The sequence below is a fragment of the Palaemon carinicauda genome, chromosome 44, assembly GCF_036898095.1.
Source record: "Palaemon carinicauda isolate YSFRI2023 chromosome 44, ASM3689809v2, whole genome shotgun sequence".
NCBI lineage: Eukaryota > Metazoa > Arthropoda > Malacostraca > Decapoda > Palaemonidae > Palaemon > Palaemon carinicauda.
Genome location: NC_090768.1, coordinates 9,555,038 through 9,578,187, shown reverse-complemented (window position 1 = coordinate 9,578,187; position 23,150 = coordinate 9,555,038). Strand labels below are relative to the sequence as shown.

General features: G+C 49.9%; 1 long non-coding RNA gene across 2 annotated transcripts in view; it reads left to right on the top strand.

The window, feature by feature from the left end:
* Positions 1–23,150, top strand: part of LOC137634275 (uncharacterized) — a 96,539-nt gene that overhangs the window by 15,242 nt on the left and 58,147 nt on the right. The window lies entirely within an intron of this gene.

Below are 23,150 nucleotides of genomic sequence, written 5' to 3'. Positions count from 1 at the left end.
GAGCTAATCTTGAACCATTCTATAATTGAACCAAACTAGCTTCATATTGCATTTAAGACCAAGATAAACAACCTTCCCATAAGTAAAATTGATAAACTACATTCACCCCCTAATATTTATGGACAAGTTCCCGGATATTGTTTTACAACAACTGGTACCAGCATAAATTTTAGCTACCATTGTAATAAGACATCTCCAAAAGGGAAGTAAATCTATTTCAAAATTTGGTGTAATTTCATCTTTGTTCCGTATCTGGAATACAAACCATGCTATTTATAGGGGTATTACTTTCGGCGTAGCTGAAATGACGAGCCATTAAAATTTAGCGAGGGTTAACTACTCACACCGCTAGTTAGCGGAGGTAGGGGGAGGGTAGCTTGCTACCCCCCCCCCCCCCACACACACAATGGTGAACGGACGTTGCCGCTCTTCATCCTGCGCCTTATTTGGACAGCCATTAATCTGTTTTTTTTTTTTGCTTTTTCTTTTTTTCTAGTGTGTGTTTGTGAAGTTGACTTCTGCTACCATGCGCACCTGCCCTAGACTCTCTGGCCACCCTTGTTTAACATTTATTTGTTCCGACACAGATACAAACCTTCGCTATTTATTAGGGTATTACTTTTGGCAACGCTGAAAACCAGCCAAGACAATTTTAGTGAGGGATAATTACCCCATCCGCTAGTTAGCGGGAGGGGGTTGGGGTAGACTAGCTACCCCGCTCACTCACACCTGTCGGTTGAGTAACCACTTTTACTTTTGGCTCGGTAGAGTGTAGACGTGCCGTCTCTCTCTCCCTTTAACAAACTGCCTTGACTTTATTACTTTTTCTTTTTCTTTTGTGTGTCGGTGTGTGTATGGTTATTGTCCCGCTATGCGGACATGTCCTGGGATTGAAGGCCGCCGCTGCGGCACCTTCATGTCGTCCTTGGAGACAGACCCACATCCTTTATGCCCGGCTTGCCGGGGGAACTCAATGTTCGCGGGACAACACCTGTTCCGAGTGTAGGGAGTGGCCTGCCTCCTAGTGGTAGAGGTTTGCGTGTAAGAAGAAGAAGAAGTCTAAATGCGAATCTTCGCTTTCGGGGCCTTCCTCGAAATCGAAGAAATCGCGGGCTTCTGCTTCCTCTACGCCCAAATCTCTGCCCGAAGCTAATCCTCGACCAGGCCCTTCCGGGGTACGGTCGAGCAGTAGCGCAGGGCTTGTGACTCCAGGTCAACCTGGAGCGCCTGTTCCTTGCCAGGCCTTGGGTCTGGTTCTGACGCCGTGGAGTTAGCTAACTCACCAGGGGCGGTGGCAGGGCTCTCTCCAAGGCGGGCTTCCCCTTCGGGGAACATATCTCTTGTTCGCGAGAGAAGGTTGCCTCTGTGCATTGGCAATCTCCTTACGCTTTAGGTTCTCCTCCAGGGGCGGAAAGAGAACCTTGTTATAAGAGTAGTTCTCCTTCGGGCGAATTTCGATTTATCTGTCGATCTTAATCAGTCTTCCCCTCGGGCGGAGTCTGTTGTAAGTTCCTCCCCGGAGGTTCGTAGAGTGGGGGGGTGGGTAACCCCTCTCCACCCCGAGTGTTCTCCTCCTCGGGCTGTGAGGAGATGTCTTTTTGAACCTGCTGGTTCTCCTCATGTTGACCCTTTGGTGTTCTGGTAACAATCACCCTTCAAGCTGGTGTGATCGTGAGTCTTCGGACTCTAGTCATGTTGATCCCGCTGGTTCTTATGACAGCAGGAGTCCTTCGGGTGTCCGTCGCGCTGAACCTTCGGGTTCTCGCGACTTGAAACCTTTGGGTTTCTGTTACGCTGAACCCTTGGGCTCTCGTAACGGTCGCCTGTGCGACCGAGCCCAGATCCTATCCCTAAGGGTAGGCCTGTGCCTATCTTGCCTGTAGGGAAGCCTCCATCAGACAAGAGGGTTAGGGAACTTGCCCAGGTTCCTAAACCCAGGGAGCAGTCCTTTCCTAAGGACCTTCCTCCCTAGTTCCACAGGAGCATGTGACCCCCCGTGGCTTAGCAACTTATTTAATGTAATGCACCAAGCCATGAAGGGAGTCGTTCCCCGCTCCCAGTCCTTAGGTGATGTACCTAGGATTCCCTTGTCGCCTCCTCTCTACCCGGGGTCCTCTCCTCCCTCCGATCCTAGGAGGAGGTCAGAAGTTCTCGCACAGGCGGGCCCCTCAGGCAAGGGGAGACGATCATCCCTTTGCAAAAGACCTCTGGAGGAGATTAGGCATGAACCTCAGGGTAGCCCCCCGCAGTTCAAGACGCCACAGGCCAGGCAAAAGGGGGAAAGGAAAAAGATTCGTCCTTCAGCTCCCAAGGAGGATAGGGTTACTTACTATAGAGACTCCTTCCCTTCTTTACCGGTCGAGATAGTGTCTAATGAGGCACAACCTGCGACCGGATGGGATTCACCCCGTACGGCAATGGACTTACATTCCACCCGTAAGCCGACGGAATCCTCTAGGCCTTTGGGGACAGAGGATCTCCGGCCTCGTAGGAGGAAACCGAAGGATTTGTTCACCATCCCAAATCCTCGGCCAGGCTTCCTTCCTCACTGCCTCCCAGGCAGCCCGAAGCAAGCACCTCCCCGGTAGTCTCCCTATCCCCAATCTATACAGTTGACGACTTCGACCCACGCCGGGCTCCTATGGATGAGAGCTTGGACGTGGAAGGGCAGAGTGATCTCAAGGACGACGCTCTGCCAGCAGCCGCTAGCCCTAAGCTTACAGAGGAGAGGAAGGAGTCGGAACACGCCTTCTAGCAGGTCCTAGCCTGCATCCGTTCCATCAATGGACTTCCAGATCCATCGGCAGCCCCTCTAGATGGAAAAGAAACGGTCCTTGACCAGTTCTATGGCACTCAGAAACCTCATAGGACCAGTGCAGCTTTGCCCTGGTCAAAGGGATTGAAGAGTGCCAAACAGAAGGCTGTGTCTCAGGTAACTGGTTCCACCTCTTCTCTCCGCTCCAACTCGTCCTCCAAGCTCTTACCTCCTCCGTATATGTTTCAGAGGAGGTACTGCAAGATCCTCGGAGAATCTCTTCCAACGCTGCCTCTCGACCACTCTATAGAGGCACTCTTGAAGGCCACCCCCTTCGAGAAACTTATGGGACTTCCTGTCTCCTTTTCGGCCTCTGAAATCCTAAACCAGGAAAAGGTGGCGAAGTACGCCATGCAGGCTACTTCGTGGCTGGATTTCTGGTTAGGATCCTTAGGACAACTGATGCGGTCTAAAGGCCTGTCTCGGGAGTCCTCCAGGAAATCTTTGGAGACTTTACTTTTGTCCGGCACTTTGGCCATCGAGTTCCTCTTTCATCAGGTAGTGAACCTTTGGGCCAACACTATCATGAAGAGGAGAGATGCCGTCATAGGCAAGCTCTATAGACATCTCCCTCAGGCCGAAGTAGCGATTCTGAGAAATGCTCCTTTCGAGGGCAATACTTTGTTCCATCCCGAGGATGTCGAGCGGGTGGCAGAGAGGTGGAGGAAGTCCAGTCAGGACTCCCTCATCCAAAAGGTCTTAACAGCTTGACCTTACCCTTCTCAGCCACAGCGGAAAGCACAGCAGAATCGCAGCCGAAAAGGGCTAGAGACCCAAAACAGCAGGGTAAAAAGGGTGCAAAGAAGGCCTTTCACAGCAAAAAGGCCTTCCGTGGAGGAAAGGGTAAGAAGGGATCTGGCCTAGGCAGGTCCGAATAAGACCGGCAATCCTCCCATTTGTCCACCTGTGGGGGGATGCCTGAAAAGCCGGTGGCAGTGGTGGCTTTACCATGGGGCCAAACCCTGGACGGTCGAGGTGATTCGTTCAGGGTATCGTATCCCGTTCACGCTCTCTCTCCCTCCACTGACTCGAGTGCCGATTCCATTGAACTCCTGTGCGAAGGGATCCGCACAGGAGGTTTCCCTCAGGGCAGAAGTCCAGTCCATGTTGGAGAAGGACGCTCTCCAGGTGGTCCTCGACGGGTCCCCAGGCTTCTCAGTCGACTCTTTCTTGTGAAAAAGGCGTCTAGAGGCTGGGGACCACTCATCGACCTCTCGGCCCTGAACAGGTTTGTTGAACAGACACCTTTCAGGATGGAGACGGCCGACACAGTCAGACAAGCGATAAGACCCCAGGACTTCATGTGCACTCTAGATCTGAAGGACGCATACTTTTAGATCCCAATTCACCCGTCTTCCAGGAAGTATCAGTGATTCATGTTCATTCGGAAGCATTACCAGTTCAGGGTACTGTGTTTCGGTCTTTCCACAGCACCCCAAGTATTCACGAGAGTATTCGCCCTAGTATCATCTTGGGCTCACAGAGTTGGCATCCGTCTCCTAAGATACTTGGACGACTGGCTGATTCTGGCAGACTCGAGACGAGCTTCTAAGGTTTTGCCAGGATCTGGGGATCGTGGTAAACCTCGAGAAGTCTCAACTGCTCCCCTCTCAAGAACTGGTATACCTAGGCATGCGATTAGACACCCTAAGGCACAAAGCGTTTCCATCAGACGAAAGGATCCAGAGACTGAGGAAGATAGCACAGGTCTTCCTCAGTCAGGAAGAGCTCCCGGCGCAGTATTGGCTTCGCCTTCTCGGTCACCTCTCTTCCCTGACCCGACTGGTCCCCAACAGTTGCCTCAGGATGAGATCCCTCCAGTGGCGACTAAAATCCCAGTGGAACCTGCACTCCGATTCCCGGGATCACCTAGTCCGCATAGGGCTAGAGGAACAGTCGGACCTCAGGTGGTGGCTGGCAGAGCTGAACCTCTGCAAAGGGGTCGATCTTCTCATCTCTCCCCCGGAATTGATGCTGTTTTCGGATGCATCAAAAGAAGGGTGGGGGCTCACATGCTGCACCATTACATCTCCGGCCAATGGTCCGAATCAGAAAGGCACCAGCACATAAATCTCTTAAGAGATGAGGGCAGCCTTTCTGGCCCTCAAAGAGTTCCACCAGGTCCTGGCGGGGCACTCCGTGGTGCTGATGAGCGACAACACCACGGTAGTAGCTTATCTAAGCAAACAGGGCGGTACCTTTTCGCAGCAGCTGTGCCATCTTGCAGTAGAGATACTCAGATGGGCAGAAGACAACTCGGTGACTATCAGCTCGCTTCATTCCGGGCAAGCAGAATGTCCTAGCAGGCAAGCTGAGCAGAGCGACTCAGATAGTTGGCACCGAGTGGTCTTTGAATCCTCTGATAGCCAACAGTCCTGACTTTGTGGGGTTCCCCGACTGTGGATCTGTTCGCAACGGCCCTGAATTTCAGGCTCCCGTTGTACTGCTCCCCAGTCCCGGATCCCCAAGCTCTTTGGCAAGATGCTTTTCAACAACGGGGGATAAACCTGGACGCTTACGCGTTTCCCCCGTTCTGTCTGATGAGAAAAGTCCTCAACCAGGTATGAGCAAGCAACAATTTGCAAATGACAATCATAGCTCCGCTATGGCATCACGCAGAATGGTTCCCGGACCTTCTGCATCTCCTCACGGAGATCCCGAGGGAGCTTCCTCCACAACACGACCTCCTCAAACAACCACATGCCAACATCTTTCACAGAGCCGTAGCCTCACTTCGACTTCACGCCTGGAGACTACCCAGCACCTCCTCACACAGAGAGGCTTTTTGCAACTGGTTGTGAAAAGAATGGCTGGACACCTCAGGAGGTCCACAGAGGCAGTCTACCAGGCAAAGTGGTCAGTTTCCTGTGGTTGGTGTCGTGGAAGGGGTATCTCTCCCCTCGATGCCTCTGTTCCAACCATAGCGGAGTTTCTTGTATACCTTCGGGAAGAAAAGCTTCTCTCGGTCTCGGCAGTCAAAGGCTACCGCTCAGGCTTGAGTCTCGCCTTTAGACCAAAAGGAGTCGATATTTCCTCCTCGTTGGAACTTTCTTTGCTCATGCGCAGTTACGAGCTTACTTGCCCCCAGGCAGAGCTAAGACCTCCCCTTTGGAACGTGGTTCGGGTCCTCAGGTCTCTGAAGGGCTTCCCCTATGAACTACTACGCCAGGCCTCAGATCGCCACCTCACGTGGAAGAATGTGTTCCTGCTCGCTTTGGCTTTGGCCAGAGAGTCAGCGAACTTCATGGTCTATCTGCTGATGTCTCCCACTCTAGGAGATGGGGGGAAGTAATCCTCAACTTCGTCCCTGAGTTTGTAGCTAAGACTCAAAATCTGGGTGTGCTGGACTCCAGGTTCGGCCCATTTCGGATAGAGTCTTCGTTCTGTAACCGAAGATCCAGACCAACTGTTACTATGTCCAGTGAGGAGTCTGAGGTGTTACTTAAAAAGAACAGCTAAAGGTCGCCCCCGTGTACGAGCACTTTTTGTCAGCACGGGGAAGGTCAAGAGAAGGGTCACAAGGAATACTATTTCCTCCTGGACAAGGAAAGTACAGTGATACCTCGGTACTCGACCATAATCCGTTCGAGATCCGTGTTCGACCTCCGATTTGTTCGAGTACCGAATTTTTTTTCCCCATAAGAAATAATGGTATATATTCTATTCCGTTCCCAAGCACTCGAACAGGCCCAAAATATTAATAAAACGTGTACCTAAACAACAATAATTATCTAAATGTGTATGAAATTGGTCAGAAAATCCTATAAAACAATTTTAAACCATTTACTGTACTAAAATAAAACAATTTTAAACCATTTTCTGTACTGTAGTGAACATACCTTTGAGCAGCGGTTCGATGGCATACAGGGATGGATGTGGAGAGGATGGAAGGGGGAGGTTACTGCTTGGAAGGAGAGTCCCCTTCCATGATGTGGCGGGGTAGTTCTCCTTCAGGAGTTGTTTCTCTCTCCAATGAAAGGGTGGGCAGATCTATTTCAGGGGTTTCTTCTCTTCTTTGTCTCTTCTTTGGAGGAGAAACAGGCTTTGATGTAGCAGCTTTCTTTTCTTTTGTGAAAAACTGGTCTATTGTTAATTGTTTCTTCCTCCTCTGCAGTATTCTTCGAAAATGATACATGACACTATCATTAAACATATGCACTGCCCGGTTTGCTACTGCAATTTCTGGGTGGTATTTTTCAGCAAAAGCCTGCACATCTGCCCACTTGGAACAAATTTCATTGATGAGAGAACTTGGAACATCCTCCCTTACCTCATCCTCTTCTGAAGATTCCTGCTCCACAATCAGATCCTGCTGCTGTTGTTGTTGCAGGTGCAACAATTCCTCCACAGTCAACTCGGTAGAATGGCTTTCTACAAGCTCATCAATATCATCCTTGTCGACCTCAAGCCCCAAACTCCTGCCCATGACAACAATTTCCTCAACGACATCAGTGTCATCAGAAATTACAGGGGTAGCAGTGCTTGGACCCGCCTCTGGTTGGAAACCTTCAAACTCCCTCTCTGTGACACATGATGGCCACAGCTTACGCCAGGCAGAGTTCAATGTCCTATAGGTCACACCTCGCCAAGCTTGGTCAATCATGTTAACAGAGTTGAGGATGCTGAAGTGTTCCTTCCAGAATTCCTTTAGGGTCAACTTCGTGTCACTGGTCACTTCAAAACACTTTCTGAAAAGGGCCTTGGTATAGAGTTTTTTGAAGTTTGAAATGACCTGTTGGTCCATGGGCTGGAGTATGGGAGTAGTATTGGGGGGCAAGAATTTGATTTTGATAAAGCTGTATTCTTCTTTCAAGTCATCCTCGAGACCTGGAGGATGTGCAGGAGCATTGTCCATAACCAGAAGACATTTCATTGGCAAGCTCTTTTCAATGAGGTAAGCCTTAACCTGGGGGGCAAACACTTCGTTTATCCACTCAGTAAAGAATTGTCTTGTGACCCAAGATTTAGTGTTCGAGCGCCACATAACTGGTAGTGCACTTTTACAAATATTATTTCGTTTGAACACCCGGGGGTTGTCCGAGTGGTACACTAACAAGGGTTTGATCTTGCAATCGCCACTTGCATTTGCACACAGCAACAATGTTAGCCTATCTTTCATTGGCTTGTGACCTGGCATCTTCGTCTCGTCCTTGGTAATGTACGTATTGGCTGGCATTTTCTTCCAAAATAACCCAGTCTCATCACAATTAAAGACTTGTTGTGCGATCAAATTTTGTTCATTTATGTACCGATCGAATTCCCCCACGTATTTATCGGCTGCAATTTGATCCGAACTAGCTGCCTCCCCATGCCTAGTAACACGATGAATACCTGTTCTATTACGAAACTTTTCAAACCAACCCCTGCTCGCTTTAAATGTAAATGAATCACTTTCACTGGTACTCGGACTTTTCTTCACTAATTCTTCATAGATATGCAACGCTTTTTCACAAATGAACGCTTCACTAACACTTTCCCCGGCCAACTGTTTTTCTTTAATAAATATTAAAAGCAACTTTTCCATCTCCTCAATCACTTGTGGCCTTTGCTTAGTTACCGCCGTAACTCCCGTTGCAACATTCGCCTTCTTAATCATTTCTTTATGCTTTAAAAACGTAGAAATGGTCGACTTCGCCATTCCGTATTCTACCGCTAAATCGGACACTCGTACACCATTCTCATATTTCGCTATAATTTCCTTCTTCAACTCGATCGTTGTTCGCACTGTTTTCCTCTTCTCCTTCCCCTTAACACTCATTACTTTCTTGGGACTCATTATGAAAGCTAAAAAAGCAATTAAAAGCACTGAAAATCACTAAATCACAACGAATGCTGATCGCGCGTTGTCTGAGTGACGCTCTCGAGAGAACTGATGCTTCCCGAACAAGCGAGAGTGGCCGAGATGGCGCGATCATCACAAAGCCCATGCGGTCGTCACGTGTTCGGCTGGTCGAGTACCGAATTTTTGGTCGAGCACCGCAGCAAAAATTTCTCGAAAATTTTGGTCGAACTCCGAATTGTTCGAGTATAGAGTCGTTCGACTACCGAGGTATCACTGTAATCGAATACGCTCTATATCCAGATCCTCCTCTGTCCAACCGTTCCAGAGCTCATGACGTCAGAGACATTGCAACGTCACTGGCGTTCAAGAAAAATTTTTCTGTGGCAAAGGTATTGCAAGCGGGCGTGTGGAAGCGTCAGACGACCTTCACAGCCCACTACCTGAAAGACGTAACCCACAGGAGCATGGAAACCTTCTCCATTGGTCCTGTGGTGGCCGCACAACAAGTGATCTAATGCCTCAGGCTCCTTGATGGACAAGTAGCAGAGGGTTGAGGGCTGAGGTTACCCAGGTTAGTCTAGGGTGAATGGAAAGAATGTCTGGCTCACTTCTTTCTTTCCCCTTCTCCTCCCCTGGGGAAATAGCTCCGCAAGACCGAAGCATAGCTGACCTCACCCCTCTGCAGGTAAGAATAATTTCCCTTGTGCATCTTGAGGGAGGGTATTGGATATGTCTTGGAATCCTAGAGTTCCTACGTGAAGACAAGCCATGAGTCTCTCTCACACAAGCTTCTGCAGGCCGCTATCAGTGAGTTACCTTGTAACTACTTTGATTTTAGCGAGGGTAGGGTCCCCTCTATTATCGATCACAGATCGAAATAGAGAGGCCCCGGGTCATGACCAAGGCCAGTTGGTAAGGACTTCCTCACTCCTAAGAGTAAGTCACCCTAATAAATAGCGAAGGTTTGTATCTGTGTCGGAACAAATAACAAATTTGGAAATAATTTGTATTTTTCCTAACAAACAAACCTGAAGCTATTTATACAAATTGGCCCGCCACCCTGTCCCCCTAGAAGTCCTGCCAGAAAGCAAAAGTGGTTACTCAACCGACAGGTGTGAGTGAGCGGGGTAGCTAGTCTACCCCAACCCCCTCCCGCTAACTAGCGGATGGGGTAATTATCCCTCACTAAAATTGTCTTGGCTGGTTTTCAGAGTTGCCGAAAGTAATACCCTAATAAATAGCTTCAGGTTTGTATGTTAGGAAAAATACAAATTATTTCCAAATTTGTTATATCGGCGGTTGAGACAGATCCTCGCACCCTTTGTCCTATATGCAGAGGTTAACGGTGTGATAGTGAAAATAACTGTATTGAGTGTAGAGAGTGGACTTCTCCCCAGTGGGAGAGGTTTGGGCGACGGCGGAAGAAGAAATCTAAGTGGGATATTTCTCCTTCAAAGGTTCCTTCGAAGGGAGGAAAACCCAAGGCCTCTTCTTCCATCTCCCGACCTTCCTCCAAAGCTCCTACTCGTTCGGTCGCTTACGAGAGACCGTCGAGTAGTAGTGTAGACCAAGTTAATGTCAGCCAACCCCGGTCCTCGAGAGATGGTGTTGCTTCCCCTAGCGAAGCGGCCCCATCTCTCCCCCCGGGGTGAGGCTTTGTCACTAACCCCTTTGTTGCAGGTTTGGTCGTCCTTGGGGCTCTTGGGTCCGCCCTCCAAGGACGCATTGCTGCAGATCATCCGCAAGGGTGTTACTGTTCAGCAGTCATTGTCGCCGTCAGAGGTAGATCCTCTGGCCCTCGTCGACGTTGTAGTGTCAGAGGTGTCACCCTTGATGTCATCCAACTCCTCTGCCCCTCCAGACTCTCCAGCGGTTGCTGCTGACTTAGGTTCCCCCGTTCCTGAACATCTTTCAAGGGGGAAACTAAGTCCAACGTCTGTCTCTCCTGCGAGTGTTTCTCTCCTTCGGGGGAGTTCACTCATAGAGACTCCTCTTCGGAGGACTGCTGCGGCGCCCGGTCAGCTTGCTGATCCAACAGCCCCTAGAGGGTGCCTTCGTTGGAAAGCTTGCCCTCCACTTCGCCCCAGACATCTCCCTTCACCAGCGGTGAAGTGGCGCCTTTTCGACTCTTCCGCTTCGTCGCCGCAGCCTTCCCCTGCAAAGGAGCCTCCGCTGCAGTCATCTGACCCTCGACCTTCGATCGTCACTGAACCTGCTACTAGTCCTCCAACTTTGGTCCTGGACCTCTCTGCGGATTGTTCGTGATCGCCATCGGTGGATGCTCACCCTTACAAAGGGCACATCCCAGTTCCTGACCTTCCATCCATCAGACTGCCGACCTTCCATCCTCGTTTCTGTTCACGGTAAAGCCTCTTGAAGCCCTACCGAAGTGCGCAGCCGCGCGCCATCGCCCTGCAGCTCGCCAACCTCCTACAGGACATCAGCGCTCACCAGCAGCTCGTCATCACTAGCCTGCTCGTCAGCGCTCTACAATGTTTCGGCGCGCCCCGTCACCTGCCCGCCCTCATAGATAGCAGCTACAACATGCGCCTACGCGCTAGCACTCTCCTGCGCGTTAGCGTTCTCCTGCGCGCCCTGCGCCCACGCGCCCATGATCTCCTGCGCATCAGCAATCTTTGACTCGCCCACGATCTCCTACGCACCAGCGCTCTCCCGCGCGCCAACCCTCACTTACACGCTAGGGTTCTCCTTCACGCCAACTCTCTGCTGTGCACCAGTGCGCGCCAGCGCTTACCGACGCGCCCTCACTCTCCTGCACGCACTCGCCATCACACTCCTACTTGCGTACAAACAACACGCGCAATCCAGCGCTCTCCTAAGCATAAGCGATTTCCTGCGCGCCAGGTCTCTCCCGCGCACACGCACCAGGACATGCGCATCCGGCAATCGCCCGTACGCGCGCCAATAATCGCCAGCACGCCCGCTCGCCAATAATCGCCAGCACGCCCGCTCGCCAATACTCGTTCGCGCGCGCAAGCCAACGTTCATCCATGCGCCAGCTATCACTTGCGCGCCAACTTTCGCCCGCGCGCACCAATATTCTCCTGCGCACGCGCGCCAACAGGCACGTGCTCAGGAACTACACCCGGCCAGGTCACTGTCGCCTCATTCCCCTCCCGGCAAACGCATTTCAGCGCGCCCTTCGGGAAAAGGGAAACAGGCACCAGTAGAGGGGTTCAAGATCCCGAAATTGCATTCTTCTAAGGCGGACCCACCTATTACGGTGACTCCTCGTAGGGAACCTTCAGTCTCTTTCCCTTCAGGGGATCTGTCTGACAGTGCTTCAGTCAGTCAGCAGCCTTGGTTCAGTGCCCTAGTCAGAGTCGTACCACAGGCATTCAATCCTGCCCTGTCCGGCTGGTCGTCACAGCAGCCTATAGCTCTGGACTCGCGATACAGAACCATGGCTTCCTCTACCCCATTGAAGAGGAAAAGAGGAGTTTCCGACGCGGACACTTCCCCGAGGGTGAAACTGACTCCGTGCAGGCCATCAAGGCTGTTCCCTCCTGTATCTCCGCAGGGATACTCTCCCAACCCCCCTTTACCAAGGGAGTCGCGTGAGGAAAGGCTCTCCTCCATTCCATCGTTGGAGGAAACCTCCCTTCACGCTGGGAGTTCCCCACAGTCAGAGATCAGGAGGGACACAACATCCAGGCCTTTGATGTTGGAATCTTACCTCCTTCCTCGGAAAGAGTCCAAAGACTCCAAGACCCTGCCAAAGTCCTCTGCCAGAACTACAAGGACGGAGACAGCAAGCCACTCGAGGGATGTCCGTGACCCACCATGGGAAGAGCTCTTGGCGAAGGAAGATGGAGACTTCGCTGCAAGTCCGACATCAGAAGGAGAGCAACAAGAATCAGAACATGCATTCTGGCAGGTCCTGACTCTTATGAGGGTTCTCAATGGGTTTTCTGACCCAGAGATAACCCCTTGGGAGGGCAAGGACACGGGCTTAGACTGCGTCTTTGGCACTCAGAAACCCTCAAAGACCAGTGCAGCCCTGCCCTGGTCTCAGGGGTTGAAGAGTGCCAGGGCTAAGATCACCCAACAGCTCTCTGAGTTTGCCTCCTCCAACCGTTCCGGTTCTACAAACAAGCTCCTCCCACCTCCTCGTATACAATAGAGGAGGTACTTTGAGATCCTGGAGGAGCCCAGTCCAGCTCTTCCACTTAACCACTCTCTGGAAGAAATAACCAGGGGGATCTCTCTTGAGAGACTCTCTAGCCGGCAGGTTTCTTTCTCGGCGGCCGAAGTCCTTAACCAGGAAAAGGTAACAAAGTATGTGATGCAGGCTACTTTGTGGCTGGATATCTGGTTAGGGACCTTGGGAATCCTGGTACGATCCAAGGATTTCTCCAAGGTGTGTACCAGAAAGGCTGTAGAGACCTTCCTCCTCAAAGGCACTCGTACGATCGAGTTTCTTGGCCACCAAGTTTTGAACTTGTGGGCAAACGCCATCTTAAAACATCGAGATGCGCTGTCTGAGAGTTTCCACTAACAGGTCCCCAGTGTCGAGATAAATAGGCTCACACATTCTTCTCTAGAGGGAGCCCACATGTTTGAGCCTAAGGACGTGGAACTTGCTACTGAGAGGTGGAGAAATTCTCATCAAGATTCCCTCTCCATAGGGCTTTAACAGCCAAGCCCTATAAACATTCGGCACCTCAGCAGTCCCGTCCAACCAAGACCACAACGACAAAATCAGCAGCGAAGACAGTAGTGTCTAATAAGCCCTTTCCTGTCAAGGACAAGAAAGACAAAAAGTCCTCCATGGGAGAAAAAAATCCTAGAGGGAGCAGCCAAGGATGCAAACGCTAGGATAGGCACTCCCCCTGCGTCTCCACCAGTGGGGGGATGCCTACAAAGTTGCTCAGACAGGTGGAAGCAACTCGGGGCCAATCCCTGGATAATCTCCGTGATTCGTCTAGGATATCGTGTCCAGTTCATAACATCTCTCCCTCCCTTGACCAGGAATCCAGTGTCAATAGACTCCCTTGCCATGGGATTGGCAAGGGGGCAGGCCCTTCGGGCAGAAGTCCAGACCCTGTTGAAGAAGGGCGCTTTCCAAGAGGTCCTCGACGGGTCCCTAGGCTTCTTCAGTCGACTCTTTCTTGTAAGAAAGGCGTCTGGAGGCTGGAGACCAGTCATCAACCTCCAGCCCTGAACAAGTTTGTCAAACAAACTCGGTTCAGCATGGAAACGGCAGACACGGTCAGACTAGCGGTAAGACCTCAGGACTTCAGGTGTACACTGGACCTAAAGGATGCGTACTTCCAGATCCCAGTCCATCCGTTTTCAAGGAAGTACTTAAGATTCAGCCTAGACAACAGGAAGTACCAGTTCAGGGTGCTGTGCTTCGGTCTTTCCACAGCACCTCAAGTTTTCACCAGTGTTTGCCCTAGTGTCATCTTGGCACACAGGATTGGCCTCCATCTCCTCCGCGATCTGGACGACTGGCTAATCTTAGCAGACTCGGTGTCAACCCTTCTTCAACACCGAGACAAACTTCTGAGACTTTGCCAAGATCTGGGGATCATGGTAAATCTCGAGAAGTCATCCCTGCTTCCTACACAAGAGACTGGTATACCTAGACATGATTATAGACACCAATCTCCACAAAGCCCTCCCATCAGATGACAGGATAACAAGGCTGAGAAAGGTTGCAAGAGATTTTCTCAGACGAGAACTTCCAGCCCAAATGTGATTATGTCTTCTCAGTCACCTTTAATCACTGGCCCGTCTAGTTCTCAATGGTCGCCTCAGGATGAGATCCCTCCAGTGGCGACTCAAGTCCCGATGGAATCGGACTCACGATTCCCCTGACATCCGGATCGCCATGGGATCAGCGGAATTGATGGACCTTGAGTGGTGGGTGGCAGATGAGAATCTACGAAAGGGAGTGGATCTTCTCGTCCTCCCCCCGAATTTGATGCTGTTCTCAGACGCTTCAAAAAAAGTGTGGGGGGCCCACGTGCTGTATCATACGACCTCAGGCCTCTGGTCAGAGTCTGAGGAACACCTCCACATAAATCTCTTAGAGATGAGGCCATCTTTCTGGCTCTTCAACAGTTCCAACAATTCCTGACGGGCCACTCAGTGGTGGTGATGAGCGACAACACCACAGAAGTGGCTTACATCAACAAGCAAGTAGGTACTTTTTCGCAGCACCTATCCCATCTATCAGTAGAGATACTGAGATGGGCCGAGATCCACTCAATAACACTATCGGCACGCTTCATTCCGGGCAAAAGGAATGTGCTCGCCGACAACCTGAGCAGAGCATCTCAGATAGTGAGTACCGAGTGGTCTTTAGATCATCTAGTAGCCAACAAAGTCCAGACTTTGTGGGGTTCTCTGACAGTCGACCTCTTCGTAACGGCCTTGAACTTCAGGCTCCCGTTGTATTGTTCCCTAGTCCTAGACCTCAAGGCTCTCTGGCAAGATGCATTCCAACAGCGGTGGGACAACATCGACGTTTACGCCTTTCCCCCGTTCTGTCTGATGAGGAGGGTACTCAACAAGGCCAGAACATTGGTCAATCTTTCAATTACTCTCATAGCTCTGCTATGGCATCATGCAGAATGGTTTCCGAACCTTCTGCAACTCCTAACGGAGCCCCAAGAGAACTCCCTCCACGACACAGTCTACTCAAACAACCACATGCCAACATATTCCACAAAGCCGTAGCTTTGCTACGACTTCACGCCTGGAGACTATCCAGCACCTCCTTTCTCACCTCTCTCAGAGACGATTTTCGCAACAAGTTGCGATAAGGATATCTGGATACCTGCGAAAGTCATCAGCAGCAGTCTACCAGGCAAAGTGGAAAGTCTTCTGTGTTTGGTGTCGTGGAAGGGGTATCTCTCCTCTCGATGCCACTATTCCAGCAATAGCGGAGTTCCTTGTGTATTTGTGTGAAGAAATGCGCCTGTCAGTCTCGGCGGTAAAAGGCTATCACTCAGCCTTAAGCCTCGCCTTTAGACTGAAAGGAATGGACATTTCTTCATAGCTAGAACATTCCTTACTCATACGGAGTTATGAACTTACCTGTCCTCAGTCTGAAGTGAGACCGCCCCCATGGAATGTGGTTCGAGTTCTCAGGTCTCTTAAGAGACCTTCCTATGAACCATTACGCCAGGCAACAGATCGCCACCTGACTTGGAAGACGGTGTTCCTGCTAGCTTTAGCTTCGGCCAAACGAGTCGGTGAACTTCATAGTCTCTCATACGACATCGCCCATTCAAGGGGGTCGGGAGACGTAATGTTCAGCTTCGTCCCTGAGTTTATTGCCAAGACTCAGGACCCGGGAGTAGCGGATCCACGATTTGACTCCTTCCTGATTTCTAGTCTCTGTTCTGTAACAGATGACCCAGACCATCTCTTACTATGCCAAGTGAGGAGTTTGAGGCTGTATCTTAAGAGAACAGCTGCAGCCCGTCCCCGTGTGCCTGCACTATTCGTCAGCACAGGAAGGACCAAGAGAAGGATCACCAAGAACACCATCTCAGCATGGATTCGCAAGGTCATAGACCATGCATTGAATCCAGACCCTCCTTCACGTCGCCCCAAAGCTTATGATGTCAGGGCCATAGCTATGTCCCTGGCATTCAAGAGAAACTTCTCAGTGACGCGGTTTCTTCAAGCTGGGGTGTGGAATCGTCAGACCCCATTCACATCCCACTACCTGCAAGATGTGACCCACAGGAGACTCGATACATTCTCTATCAGTCCTGTGGTGGCTGCACAGCGGCTTGTTTAAAACCACAAGCTCCTTATTGGAGAAGTAGCAGAGGGTTGAGGGTATTGTTACCCGGTTTTAGTCTGTGTGAATGAAAAAGTTTGACTGGCTCTTATTCTTTTCTTCAGCCTCCCCTCTCTTGGGGAAAGCAGCATCCTGGGTTCTCTGCACAGCTGACTTCAAACCACTGCAGGTAAACCATGCTCCCTTGTATACCTAGTATTAAGACTAATACTGTTGCGTCCCCATACCCTGGTGAGGTGGTATTGTTAAAGTCTTGGTTACACAGTTTTTCCTTCTAAAGACTCAGAATAACTTTACCCGGACGGTCATACTTCTATATACCACTCTGAAAACTTTAAATCAATCAATCTATATACCACAACACACAGCTTGCGTAGGCTGCGGACCTTGCGTAGCAAGGTTTCAGCGAGGTGTAGGGACTCCTTATTTTTTAGGACTGACATACTCAGATAAGTAGCCCCCGGGTAAAGCCAAAAAGCCAGATTGGCAGGGACGTCCACCCTTCCTAATGGGTGAGTCACCCCTATAAATAGCGTGGTTTGTATTCCAGTTACGGAACAAATGACAAATTCGTAGATAATTTGTATTTTTCCTAACTATACAAACCTTAGCTATTTATACAAATTTGCCCGCTGGCCCTATCCCTCATGAAGTCCTACCTCCAAGGAAAATGAGCTCAATCACAGGTATGTGAGGAGGGGTGGGCGGTAGCAAGCTACCCTCCCCCTACCCCCGCTAACTAGCGGTGTGGGTAGTTAACCCTCGCTAAATTTTAATGGCTCATTTCTGCTATGTCGAAAGTAATACCCCTATAAATAGCTCCAGGTTTGTATACTAGGAAAAATACATATTACTTAAAAATTTGTTATTATCTATGAATTTGTCATATTTCGGTAATTATGTTGAAAATGGTCTCCGTGTAGTATTTAGCTAGTGTTACCATCTAAATGAAAAAAAATATTCCTTAAATAATGACCCACATGTTTTGCTTGCACTTGTCGTCCATGAATGCTTGCCAGAACAGAGGAGCAGTAAGACTATTTGTTCCGTAACTGGAATACAAACCAATGCTATTTAATAGGGCTATTACTTTTGGCGAAGCTGAAAGGACGAGCCATTAAAATTTAGCCAGGTTTAACTACCCATCCCGCTAGTTAGCGGGGGTTAGGGGGTGTAGCTTGCTACCCCTTAAATTCACACACCTGTCATTGAGCTCACTTTGCTTTTGGCTCGGATGGAGAGTGGCTGTCACCGTTCTTCCTCCTCGCCTTATTTTGGACTGCCATTAATCTTTGACTTTTTAACTTATATATATGAAAACATACTTAACGTTTTTATATATACATGTTTGTAGGTGCTGTGTGTATGATAGTGTAGTACTGAAGCTTCTCAGGGACGGAGAACCTTCCTTTCCGACCGTTTTTTCCTAGTCATCGGTCTTCCCGTTGGCGGATGACCTTACGTGCACGGGCCGCCGCGGCAGGGGAGTCGTCATCATTGGGCTTCGCCTCCGTTTGTCCGTTATCGCGCCTTCCCCCTCATCGTGTCTTAGAAGAATCTGCTGGGGAAAGGGAGTGTGGTCGCTCACTCGTGGGCGGCTGGCAGTATACTTCGCGGGGGTAATATCTTTCCTGTTCGCGGGTTAGGTTGTACTCTCGAATAGTGTCTTCATTAATTAAGTAAATTTATAAATGTTGTAATTTAAGTCAGCTTCGTCTGTGTGGGGTTCCCTTCCTTCTCTCGAGTAGTGTTTTTTTCTTAGCTGAATTAATTTTAATTCATGTTCTGTTACAGTTTTACGCTGCAGCTCTCCTCCTCCCATCGATGTCGCCCAGATAAGGGAGTCTGCAGTCCTTAATTTGTGTCTGTTCTTTTGGTGGACACCTTTCCCGTCCGCAGACTAGGTGCTCTTCTCAAGGGAGTTTTTTGTTACATAATATTTTATTTTTCCTCAGTTAGCGATGCCGTTCTTCTTTGTTCCGCTATGATAGCCGACGTAGAAGAGCAGTGCCTTTCACCCGGGGGAAATCTGTTGTCACTGTACCATCAATTTCCTTTTCTGTGCCTGCGGCAGCTCCTGATCATCATGCAAAATTCTAGGAAGTAGCTCCGACTACGTTTTATCTGGTATCGCTCGATGCAGACCTTCATCTTGAACAAGGCTTATTGATGGGAAGCAAAGGCTGCTGCCCGGAGATTCGCCTCCAGGGGTTGGATTTCTTTCCCTTCTGAGGGAAAGTTTTCCTCCCCAGATGTTTGGCTCTGTTTCTCCCTTTTGAGGGAAAACTTCCCTTTATCATCTCTTGTCTCTCCTGCGACGGTCCCCTTCCTAGTGAAGGAGCTCTCATAGAAACTTCTCTTCAGAGACCTGCTGACGGTCAGCTTGCTGATCCTTCAGTTGCTGTTCAACGTCGGGTTGTTAGCAGATGTCAACGCCTCCGCAGTCTTTCTCTTTGGAGGAACCTGCCTCTGTTGGTTCCAGACCTTCGCTTCTGTCATCTGCCTCTCTTCAACGAACTTTGATTCGTTCGTCGCCTACAAAGGATCATTCTTGATTCCCTCCTGAGTATGTGTCGCCTCACGAGGGTCGCATTTCTCTGCATGACCCCCAGCTACAGTTCATTGGCAGCGTTCTCTGTCTCGTCAGCTTCACCATCAACCTTCAACGCAAGAATTGCTCACCGTCCCGTCAGCTCTTAGATTGCGTAGCCATCACGTACAGCTGTCGACTAGTTTAACCTCTCGTGTTTCGCCTACTACGCGAAAATCGCATGCAGTTCGACTCAGCATGAATCATCGGCCTACCTCCTCGTCTAGGGGTTTGTAGCTCGTCGATGCTTAATCGGTCATCGCTCAACAAGCCAGCGTTTGGCTGTTGCTCGCCTTCGCAATGCAATCGCCCTCCAGGGCGTTAATTGCTGTTGACACTTCCAGCAACTCGTGAATCGCTTGACCATTGTCGACGATCGACATTTCGTGTACCACCTAAGCGTTCGGTTACACGTGAATCGCTGACGCTGCCATCAGCTCTTGGTTTGCCTGACCATCGTCAATGATTGACAACTCATGTACTTCTAAACATTTGGTTACACGTGAACCACTTATGCGTTCGACTTCTTCAAGCTTCTGCTACATGAGAATCGCCGAGAATGCGAGAATTGTCTGCTCTTCCACTACCTCAGAAATCGCCTGCTTTTCAGCGATCACATGCTTGTTAGCGTTCGCCTGTCCGTCATCGATCGTGTTGCCAACAGCATTCACCTCAGTAACTACACGTGTAGCTTAGACCTTCACCGTCTGGGGAATTGCTCATCAGTCACTTAACGAACCAGTGTTCTGCTGTAACTCTGAGAGTTCCCAAACCATCACGTCATGCTCTTTCGGAACGCGTTCGCTCAGCTACGCGTTAGTTGCTTACTCGAAGATCGTCGACACACTGACCTGCCTCTCGAGCAGCGGTAACGATCAATCCCGCGTCATTGCGGTATCGCTTGTCAACGCAGGAAGACTTTCCCACTTATCGATCATCAAGTCATCGGTTTTCACGTTGACAATCACCATCACGTCTTTGGCAGGAAGCTTCCTGACGCTCTCCAACGCCTCAGCGGTAGTCACATCCTCATGCAAAGAGGATCTCCAACTGCAGCCACCAAAGGCAGTGGTTGTGGCTGCTACAAAAGTAGAACCGTTAACGATCGTTCATTGTCGTACGAGGAAGGCTTTGGAGACCTTCCTTCTTGCTAACACCATTCTGAAACGTCCAGCGGTTCGTGAATCACCGCCTCGAGAGTTGTCGATTCACCGTCCTGCCTCTTGCTCGGCAATAGTGATCGAGCTCATGTTTATCGCGGTATCTCTCATAGACTTATTAGGCGTCGGCGTTGAACGTCGACCCTATGTAGATTGTCGACGTTGTGGTTATGAGAGCTCGTCTGCTACCCTGCCGGCTGCTCCTGCGACTGCATCTTCTTCTTCATATTCCGCCACCGAGGTCTGTGCTCCTTTCCCTGATGAACATCTTTCACAGGGAAAGAAAAGTTCGTGGCACATCTCTCCGACGAGTGTTTCCCTTTCTAGTAAAGGGTCTCGCATAGAGACTCCTCTTCGGAGGCTAGCTGTTGATCAGACTGCTAATCCCACACTCGTACTTCGTCGGTCAACGGCAAGAGTCCTTTCACCTCTTTGCCTCCTCAGTGTTCTTCTTCGGAAGAAACTGTACATCCTGTCTCCTCTGGTTACTGACCTTCGCCTCTGTCTCTGTGAATCGCTAAGCTCCAAAACTCCCCCATGGAGGGGCTCTTCCTCTTCGAGCCAAAGGACGTTGAGCAGGCTGCGGAGAGGTGGAGGAAGTCCAACACAAATTCCCTCCTTCTTAGGGCCCTTACAGCTCGGCCCTACAGACCTCCAGCCCTACAGACCTCCAGCCCTTCCAAGACCAGCCATATGAAACCATCAACTATTAAAACGACAGAGGTTTCGAAAATGTAGGTGTCTCAGAAGCCCTTTCCTGTCAAGGACGGGAAAGGCAAGTCCAATCGTGGAGGAAAACTTCAGAGAGGTGGCGGAAGAAACCGTAAACGCAAGGAGAGGTCATCTCTCTGCTTTTCCACCAGTAGGGGGATGCCTACAAAGCTGTTGGACCAGGTGGGCGCAGTTCGAGGCCGAACGTTGGATGATCTCCGTTATTCGTTCAGGGTATCACGTCTCGTTCTTTTCATCTCTCCCTCCACTAACCAAGAATTTAGTGTTTATGAGCTCCTTTGCGATGGGATCAGCAAAGGGGCAGACCCTTCGGGTCGAAGTCCAGACCTGGTTGGAGAAAGGCCCTATGCAGGAGATCCTCGACGGTTCCCTTGGTTTCTTCAGTCGACTCTTTCTTGTGGAAAAGGCGTCTGATCTCTTAGCTCTATACAAGTTTGTTATACAGACTTCGTTCAGTATGGAGACTGCAGACTCTGTCAGTCTAGTGATAAGACGACAAGATTTGATGTGTACACTGGATCTAAAGGACACGTACTTCCAGATCCCAATCCATACCAGTTCAAGGTGCTGTGTTTCAGCCTTTCTACAGCACCTCAGTTCTTCACAAGAGTGTTAGCCCTATGTCATCTTGGGCTCACAGGTTCAACATTTGTCTCCTTCATTACCTGGACGACTAGCTAATCCTAGCAGACTCGGTGGCAACCCTTCTTCAGCATAAAGACAAACTTCTTAGACTTTGCCAAGATCTGGGGATAATGGTAATCTCAAGAAGTCTTCCCTGCTTTCTGCTCAAAGACTGATATACTTGGGCATGGTATTAGACACCATACATCCTAAAGCCTTACCATCAGACAGGATATCAAGGCTGAGGAAAGTTGCAAGGCCTTTCCTCAAACAAGAAAATCTCCCAGCCCAGAAGGGGCTGTCTCCTCGGAAATCTATCATCCTTGGCCCGTCTACTTCCCATTGGTCGCCTCAGGATTCGATTATCCAGTGGCTTCTGAAGTCCAGTTGGAATCAGGCTTTTGATTCCCCGGACACTCTGATTCCCATTGGATGAGAGGAAAAGACGTATCTCGAATGGTGGCTGGCAGACGAGAATCTGCTGGAGAGTGTCAATCTTCCTGTCCCTCCTGATTTGATGCTGTTCTCGTACGCATCAAAAGAAGGGTGGGGGTTCCACGTGCGGCACCACACGGCCTCAGACCTTTGGGCAGAGTCCGAATAGTACCTTCACATTAATCTACTAGAGATGAACGCCGTTTTTCTGATCCTTCAAGAGTTCTGCCAATTCCTGGCAGTTCACTTAGTGGTGGTGATGAGCGACGACACCATGATAGTAGCTCACATCAAAGAGCAAGGAGGTACTTTTTTGCAGCCCCTATCCTTTCTAGTAGTAGCGATACTGAGATGAGATGGGCATAAGTCCACTCGGTCTCACTATCAGCTCGCTTCATTCCTGGCAAGACGAATGTGCTCGACGACAATCTGAGTAGAGCATAACAGATAGTGGGTTCCAAATGGTCTTTGGATCATCTAGTAGCCAACAAAGTCCGGACTTTGTGGGGTTCTCCGACTGTGGACACGTTCGCAACGGCCCTGAACTTGTGGGTCCCGTTGGACTGCTCCCCAGTCAGAGATCCCAAGTCTTTCAGGCAAGATGCATTCCAACAACAGTGGGACAACATTGACGTGTACGCATTCCCACCATTCTGTCTGATGAGAAGAATACTCAACAAGACCAGAACATCGGTCAATCTTTCAAGGACCCTCATAGCTCCGCTATGGCATCACGCGGAATGGTTTCCGGACCTTCTGCTGCTCCTGATGGAGCCCCTAAGAGAACTTCCTCCACGACACAATCTACTCAGACAACCATATGTCAACTTTTCCATAAGACAGTAGCTTCACTACGCCTTCACGCCTGGAGACTATTCAGCATCTCTCTCAGAGAAATTTTTTTTGCAAAGTCGCGAAACGGGATGCCTGGATAGCTGTGAAAGTCATCAACTTCATTCTACAGGCGAAATGGAATGTCTTCTGTGGTTGGTGCTGCAGAAGGGGTCTTAATCCATTCAATACCACTTTTCCAGGAATAGCAGAGTTTGTCGTGTATTGAGGGAGGAAATGCATCTTTCGATTTTAACGGTTAAAGGCTATAGTTCAACCTTGAGTCTCGCCTTTAAACTGAAAAGAATGGGTATTTCCTCATCTTTAGAACTTCCATCCTCATACGTGGTTGTGAACTTACCTGTCCTCAGTCAGAAGTGAGACCTCCCCATGGCACG